Consider the following 8326-nt stretch of genomic DNA (forward strand, 5'->3'; position numbering starts at 1 on the left):
CCTGCCTGCCTCTGCCTCTGGAGTGCTGGGATTAAAGGCATATGCACCACCACTGCCCAGCCATTTTTTCTATCATTTATTTATTTATTTATTAACCACTTTACCTTGTTTCTTTTTTACTATGCATCTGTTATCTGTTTGCATTCGCGGCTGTTCTAACTGTTGTTTTGGTAAGATGGTGGGCATAAGTTTACTGCCAGCTCTGGCCAGCAAGTGTCAGCTTGTCTCTGGCAAGACAGAGTCCACCTGAGAAAAATGCTGCTACCAAGAAGCCGTGATTCTCTCTGTTCTTTTGTTTCTAAAATCCCTTTTAAGCATTTATCATTGTACCTGGAAATTCATACCCCACTTCTGACTCCATCATGTAACATGAATTCTTCCTACTCACTGCTTGGGTCCTGTTGCTGCTTTTAGCCCCCAAATAACACATAAGACACTAACTTAATTATGAAGCTGTTGGTCGTTTCCTTGATTTCTTATCGGTTAGCTCTGAGTTGATTATTTACCTGTAATTACTAATATATATCTTATAAGGACTTATCTTTTTGAGGATGCAATCCTGAGTGCCTGTTGCTCTCAGATCACATGGTGACTACTCTCTTCACTACATTTCCCAGAATTCTCCTAGGCTCCTAGTCACACCTATCTTGCTTCCCTATTGGCCAACAGGCCTTTATTGACATATACACAGAACGACTTCCCCATCACATTTCTGCTTCATAAAAGCAAGCTTAATGGTTGATGTAGACATCGCTGCTCATCAACTTGCTTCAGAGCTCATATCCTCACATTCCAGGTATGAAAGATGAGCTGACTGGTCTGTCCTATAAGATTGAGCCCACATTTCCCATCTGTCTGTAGAAGTGCATCATCCTTACATATTTTCTTGTATTTATTATATTATCATTTTCTTCAGACCATTTTTACTGTTACACATACATACCATTGGCCCTAATATCACTTTTATTTATTTTTAAGACTTATTTATGTATATGCATGTTTTATCTGCATGCACATCTTCATACCAGAAGAGTATATAGCAATTCAAAGGACTAGAGTTACAGGTGTTTGTGAGTCACCATTTGGGTGTTAGGAATTGAACTCTGAACCTCTGGAAGAGCAGCCAGTGCTCCTAACTGCTATCTTTCTAGCTCCCCTACATTAGGTTTAAAAACTATAAAAATACGACTTTGTCTCCAACACATTTACCTTTACTGCATACACTTACAAGATGAAGCTTCCTGAAGTTGTGTGTGTTTATTGCCTTCGACCTTCTTCACTGAAAACCCTCTTTTATTTTATTTTATTTGGTTTTTCGAGACAGGGTTTCTCTGTATTGTTTTGGAGGCTGTCCTGGAACTCACTCTGTAGACCAGGCTGGCCTCGAACTCACAGAGATCCACCTGCCTCTGCCTCCCGAGTGCTGGGATTAAAGGCCACCAATGCCCGGCCGAAAACCCTCTTTTAATCTAGCTTGCTTGCTATTCATACCGCATCCAACTTTACATTCTTAGTAAAATCTTTTTGTTGTTCCCCAGACTGTGGACCCCACCTGCCCAAACCACCAAGAGACCAGATCCAATGCAAAAGCAGGGAGTCTTTTTAATTCTGACACAGCGGTGAAGTAGGAGGGACCTTGAGCAGCACTAGGGCAGGACATATGTTGGAGTTAGAGCAAGGGGGTCTGCCAGCTGCATAGTAACAGTCTCTGGATTGGTGTGCCTCCAGGTTGGGGGAATCTGTCCTGATGGGTCAGCTGCAGCTGCAGAATGATTGCTATGCCTGGAGGCCATCCCAGGCCTGTTGCTACCTACTGGCTTCCACTACTATCAGTAAAGCACATCCAAAGCCCACCATCTAACTTCTAATTGGCTCCTTACCACATGGAGGGTATCTGGCTGTTTCTTCCCAGTAATTAGGGCAGGGGGACGGGCACATCCCGCTGAGTCAGGGGTCTACATCTTGCTGGGTCTCTTTTTGCAGCCTGTCATACCTGCCAAATTAGGGCCTGGGTGAGCATATGGGCCTCCTATTTTTGTTTCATCAAGATGAAGAGGTTAGAGGCATTCTTCATTCTTTTCTTCATAACTATTTACTTCATATCCTAGCAAGAGTTTCCCCTATCCCTGCCTCCCCTTTGTCTCAACCCCAATCTGCTCTTCCTTCCTTTCTCTTCAGAAAAGGGTAGGCCTCCCATGGATATCAACAAAATATGGCATATCAAGTTATGGTAAAATAAAGCACCCTGTCTTGTATTAAGGCTGGCCAAGGACTATTTTCACTATTCAACTAACACCTGTTTCAAAGTATTCCATTCTCTGAAAGAGATGGTTGCGATAGCTTCATAATTGTATTTCTTAGCCCATTAAACTGTCTTCTTGGATTATTTTTATTTTATTTATTTCTTTTTGAGACAGGGTTTCTATGTAGCTTTGGAGCCTCTCCTGGAACTTGCTTTGTAGACCTGGCTGGCCTTGAACCCACAGAAATCCACCTGTATTTGCCTCTGATTGCTGGGATTAAATGTATGTGCCCCCATTGCCTGGGATTCTTGGTTTATTCTTTTGTTATAACTTTTTAAATTTAAATTAAAAACACTCTTATTTTACATACTTAACCCTGTTCCATCTCCCTCCCATCCTCCCAATCTCCCCGCTATCTCCCCATCTCACTGCTGTCATTCACTCCTCAGAGAGGGTGAGGACTCCTATGGGGGATCATTAAAGTCTGTCATGTCATTTGGGTCAGAACTGAGGCCCTCCCCCTGTATCTAGGCTGAGAGAGTATCACTCCTCGGGGAATGGATTCCAAAAAGCCAGTTCATGGGCTAGGGATAAATACTGGTTCCACATCCAGAGGCCCCATAGAGTCCCCCCAGCTGACCCCCACATTCAGGGGGTCTAGTTTGGTCTTATGCAGGCTCATCATCTTGGTAGTCTGGAGTCAGTGAGCTCCTACTTTCTCAGGTCAGCTGTTTCTGTGGGTTTCCCCAACATGGTCTTGATCCCTTTGCTCATTACTCCTCCCTCTCTACAACTGGACTCCAGGAGTTCTGCTCAGTGTTTAGCTGTGAATCTCTGCTTCTGCTTCTATCAGCTACTGGATACAGGCTCTAGGATGACATATGAAGTAGTCATCAATCTCATTCTAGGGGAAGGACATTTAACGTAGCCTCTCCAGTATTGCTTAGATTCTCAGTTGGGATCATCCCTGTGGATTTCTGGGAATTTCCCTAGTGCCAGGTTTCTTGCTAAGCCCATAATGGCTCCCTCTCTGAAGGTGTCTCTTTCCTTGCTCTCCTTCTCTGTCTTTCCCCCAACACTATCTTCCTAATCCCTCATGTTCTCCCCAACCTCCTCTTCTCCCCTATTCTCTCTCCCTCTCCCTTCCCAAGCTCCAAATTTACTCAGGACATCTTGTCCCTTTGCCATTCTTGGTGGGCATGTAGGGAGAATGTATGTCTCTCTTATGGTCCTCCTTGTTTCCTAACTTCTCCAGGGTCATGGACTATAGGCTGATTGTCCTTTGCTCTATGTATACATGAGTACATAGCATGCTTGTCTTTCTGTGTTTGGGTTACCTCACCTAGGATGATTTCTTCTAGTTATATCAATTTGGGTTCTCCATCCACTGCAATGTGAGGGTACTTCAGGCTTAACTATGTAATTCTGCTGTCTTGAGTTCTTAATTCGTTTCCCACTATGACAACCTGGAATTTGAGAGATTGTGAGCAAACACAAGCTCTTCCTTCTTTACGTTGTTTCTGATGAGTATTTTTATTATAGGAATATGAAAAGTCAGCAAGGAATATCTATCCTGCTTATAGAAACACAGCCAAGCATCTCAATAACCTATATATATATATATAACCTAGATAGCATACATAACCACCCATCATATCTGGACCCTATCTGTGACAGGCACTGAGGATGTTCTTACTTCTGGGTCTTTTTCTGAAAATTGTCCTCCTGAAATTACGTCTTTCAGATCTTTATTTTTTTCCTCTAGTCTACTTCAAGTCTTGGCTCAGCAACATCCCACCTCATTCAACAACGCTGCCATCCTTCCCTTTAGCAATACGCTCTGTGGAAAAGAGAATATTTACTGGTATTTTACAGAAATATGGCGGTCTTTGTCACACAAGGTATTTGATAAACAGTTGATGAATAACAGAAATGAGCAACTTTGAGTAACATTTAAATGTCTGGTAAACAATAATGGCATGATTGTGGTGGTTCAGGGAAGCCTTTGTTTGTGTCAATGAGCTGTGCTTGTTGTCTGCACAGAACTATATGGCAGGTGGATGACCATGGAAATGGTAAGCAGTAGTAAATGCTTTCCAAAAGTGGAAGACCAAGAGTAGTGCCAGAGGTACTTAAATGTGTTATTTTATTTTTAAATGGAAGTAAAAACACGACACCTGAATCATATCTGTGGACTCTACCATTGTTCAAGTACTCACATTGTTGTAACAATCTATCACACAAATATTAGTTCTACATATGAATATAGTGACATGCGAGTATGCTATAGCATGTACAACAGAGAGAAATTCTCACATAAATGGTGAAAGAGAAGTTTCACTGTGCTTGCATTAGAAAGACACACCACAGCAGCTTCAGCTATGGACCTATGTTATCTATATTGCCTACAAAGTGGAAGACACATGTAAAGCCCCCTTAACTCTTAGATGTTAGGAAACGACACTGACTACAATCTTTGCAGAACAAAATAGAACTAAACAAATATACATGTTTCTATGCCTCCAAGAGTCCTGTTGACTGTTGGCATTAAGGAAACAACAATATTCAAATTGCAAAGGGTGTTTTGTTTCTTGGAAGAATTAGATCACAGAATTCTCTAGTCAAAGAGAAAGCGGTGGTGTGTAGAGGTGGATTGCCATACTCCTGGATGGAAAGGACCTCTTGAGAAATGTTTGAAGTGCAAGCAAAAGGCTGATAATTAATTAATTTATTTTGATTTTTTGCCTCCTGAAGACTTTATTATTTTTGATTAGTAAATTAAAATTACATTTAGCATTTTACGTATATTTCCAATTCATATTTATTATAGTAAAAGATTTACAATTTCCTTTATTAACCATAATAAGTGCATATATACTTAAGTATTATCAAAGCCCCCTTTTGTGCTGTGTAGACATCTCTACCATCAATCATCATGAATCTCTTCAGTTTCTATAACTTAATCTGTATATCACTGAACATGATTTACCAACTTCTTTTTTTCCCTAGAGCCCTGACAACCTACCTTATTATTTGTATTGTAGTTGATAACAAAGTAGGAATTGACAAAGTCCCACATTCATAAATGAGGAACACTTAAATACTTATACGTGCTTTGACGTTAAATTAACATAGTGTTAATTCCCTTCATAGAAATATAAGAAATCTAAAGTAGAAAAATGTGACCTCTAATGGTAGATATTGAGTGCAAATTCTAGCAGTGTATCAACACTAGCAAATTTATTGTTTAGGAAACATTGAAAATTAACTTTATAATTACAATATGTATTTCTTAAAATAGTTTCATGTATGCCACACACTTTGAGATGCCTTTTGGACAATAGGATTTGCATATATTTGCCACTGTATCTTGCCCTCACCCTCTAAAAGAATTAATGTATCGTTTTAGGAATTCTTCCAAGAAAACTAAGCGTTTTGGCACTCACAAAAATTCTGTGTTCTTACTGCAAACATTCATGTATTAAGGAAGCAGAAACACAATGAAGAATCTAAAACATGGAGTTTATTACAGTCGTTGACCATGGGAAGTTTGGATATTTGTTGAACATTATATTGAAAGCTGCTTTTGCTTGTAGGATTAGGCCTGGAGTTGGCAGAGAAGGCATCTGGAAGAGAAAGGTGGATATGAAGTTGGGAGAGCAAGGGCAAATTGGAACCACCCTGTTTCTCCTCACCTCCAGGCCTACTGTATTTTGGGGATAAGCCAGTGCCCACAAACACAATGTTGGACCAGTTGCTTAAGGAAGCTGAGAGAGGAAATCTGGTGGCAGCTAGAGGAGCTTTGAACTTGACTGTGCCTGAAAGAAGGTAAACCAGAGATTAGCAGCAACACACAGAGGTTTAGACAGACAGCACATGAGCTCACATTTATTACCTCTGATAATAAATGTAGGGGCTCTTCCCTTGATGTCCAGCATCCTTCAGATGGTATGCTGACGTCACTCTGGCCTATTTTCACCTAGATATCACCATGGAAGCAAACATGTCTGTAGAGTTTCAGCTATAACAAGTTGACAGACTATAAAGCAACATTTTGTTTAATTTTTTAAGGTAACTGATATTCTGTATTTATGCTGTAATTATATGCTATGACTGGTTAGGAAATTGTGGCAGGTATCCCACAGATTCTATTTAATGCTAACATGTTAGTGTTTATGGAATAGGATGGGTATAGTAATTCCTGATAAAGCTTTTATTTTTATTGTTGCTTATTATTTTATTTTTTGTCTTTTTGAGGCAGGCTTTCTCTGTGTAGCAATTGCTGCCCTTGACATCATATTGATGAACAGGCTGGCTTTGAACTCATAGGTGTTTGTCTGACTCTGCTTCCAGAGTGCTGGAATTCAAGGCATGCACCACCACATCCTGGCTATTTCAAGTATTTTTTGATGTTAAATTGCATTTAGTCGTGTGAGTGAGTGTGTTGCTGGTGGTTGGCAGTATTGTGTTTGCATGTTCTGCTATCTCTGTGAATGTGAGAGGGCAGCTTCTGGTATCAGCTCTCTCCTTTCACCATGAGAGTCCTGGGAATTGACCTCAGGTCACCATTCAGGCAGGAAACATTTTTCCTCACTGAGCCATTTCACCACCCAATGTTTAATTTTTACTGACACATTTTAATATGTGTAAATATATACCTGTGCCATGAAGAGGCATCTTAAGAAATCTGTATTGTGTGTAATTATTTGATTAAGTAATGATATAGTTGTCATCCCTGGCATATATGTGACATATATCTATTTTGTGTGTGTTTTAGAAACATTCAAAATCTCATCCATTTTTTGAAGTATTAAATGAGTTTTTGTCAGCCCTCATTATCCTGTAATGTTAAAACCAGTGATGTAATTCCTTCCATACAGCTGTATTGTTGTGCCTGTTGACCTTATGTTGTCTTTCTGTCCTCCCCAAATCCCTTTCCATTATCTAGTAACTATTCTTTATCATATATCATTGTTGACAATTTCTTGTAACTCATGGAAATGATTAAAGCTAATTAAAAAATTTTTTCACACTGTGAAAATTTATTACTGTGTTTCAATTGTCAAAATGTATGAACTTAAGACGGACAGTGGTGGCATACGCTTTAATCCCCAGCACTTGGGAGGCAGAGGCCAGCCTCATCTACAAAAGGAATCAGGACAGCCAGGGCTGCACAGAGAGACCCTGTCTCCAAAAACCAAATATATAACCATATACACATGTATTTAGTTGTTCGTTCTTTCCTTTGTACAGGGCCAAAAGATACACGTTGGCTACTTAAAGTGGACTCCAGAAATATCACCTACAGAATGATCCTTTTTTTTCCAAACCCAGCAACTAGAACTTGATCATTTTCATCAGTGAAGTTCAAGCACCCATCACCGGGCACAGATGCTTTGATCTTCCTGCCATTCTTGGTGAGCTGAATCCCACACACAAGCAGAATGTGGCTGCTTGGTTCCAACCTCAACTCTCTGCAGCACAATTCCCTTGCATGAGGAGCACCTCTGAAAGGATTGGCCTTCAGGACTGTGCCCCAAGTGGGCTTGCTTGTATTGTTTATCATGCCAGTTCTGCTCTCAATGGTGACTCTGGAGCTTCCTGCCAGTACAGCGACCAAGATACTTGCCCATCTTGCCATTACCATGGCCTGAGAGAAAAATTAAAATTTTCATAACTGGAGCAGGAAGCTCAGTTAAACAAAACTTAGAAAACAGAATACATTACCTGACCCATGAACTCGACTTTATTTTAAGTTAAAAGAATGAAGCAGTCTAGGAGCTTTCAGACACTATATAGTAAACAATGTTAAATGCTATAAGTCATCTCTGAGCACATCAAGCAATGGAGTAAGGCATCAACAAAAAGAAGAAATAATTGAAATTATGGTTATACTGCAAAGGAAAAATGAAACCGAGGTCCTTGATGATATAGAGCACAAAGGGAACCATTAACCATGTGTTGGAGGTACATATTCATAGTAAATACCATATGGAAAAAATGAGAAAACACACACACACACACACACACAGACAGAGAGAGAGAGAGAGAGAGAGATTTAATGACCTACTGTAGTATACAGT

The 8326-nt window shown here is 40.1% G+C and overlaps 1 pseudogene; it reads right to left on the minus strand.

Annotated features, from left to right (window-relative positions):
* Positions 1-5717: 5717 nt before the first annotated feature.
* Positions 5718-7876, minus strand: LOC101829313 (annotated as a pseudogene).
* Between the last annotated feature and the right edge of the window lie 450 nt (positions 7877-8326).

This window comes from Mesocricetus auratus, unplaced genomic scaffold (genome assembly GCF_017639785.1).
Source record: "Mesocricetus auratus isolate SY011 unplaced genomic scaffold, BCM_Maur_2.0 Super-Scaffold_2245, whole genome shotgun sequence".
Lineage (NCBI taxonomy): Eukaryota > Metazoa > Chordata > Mammalia > Rodentia > Cricetidae > Mesocricetus > Mesocricetus auratus.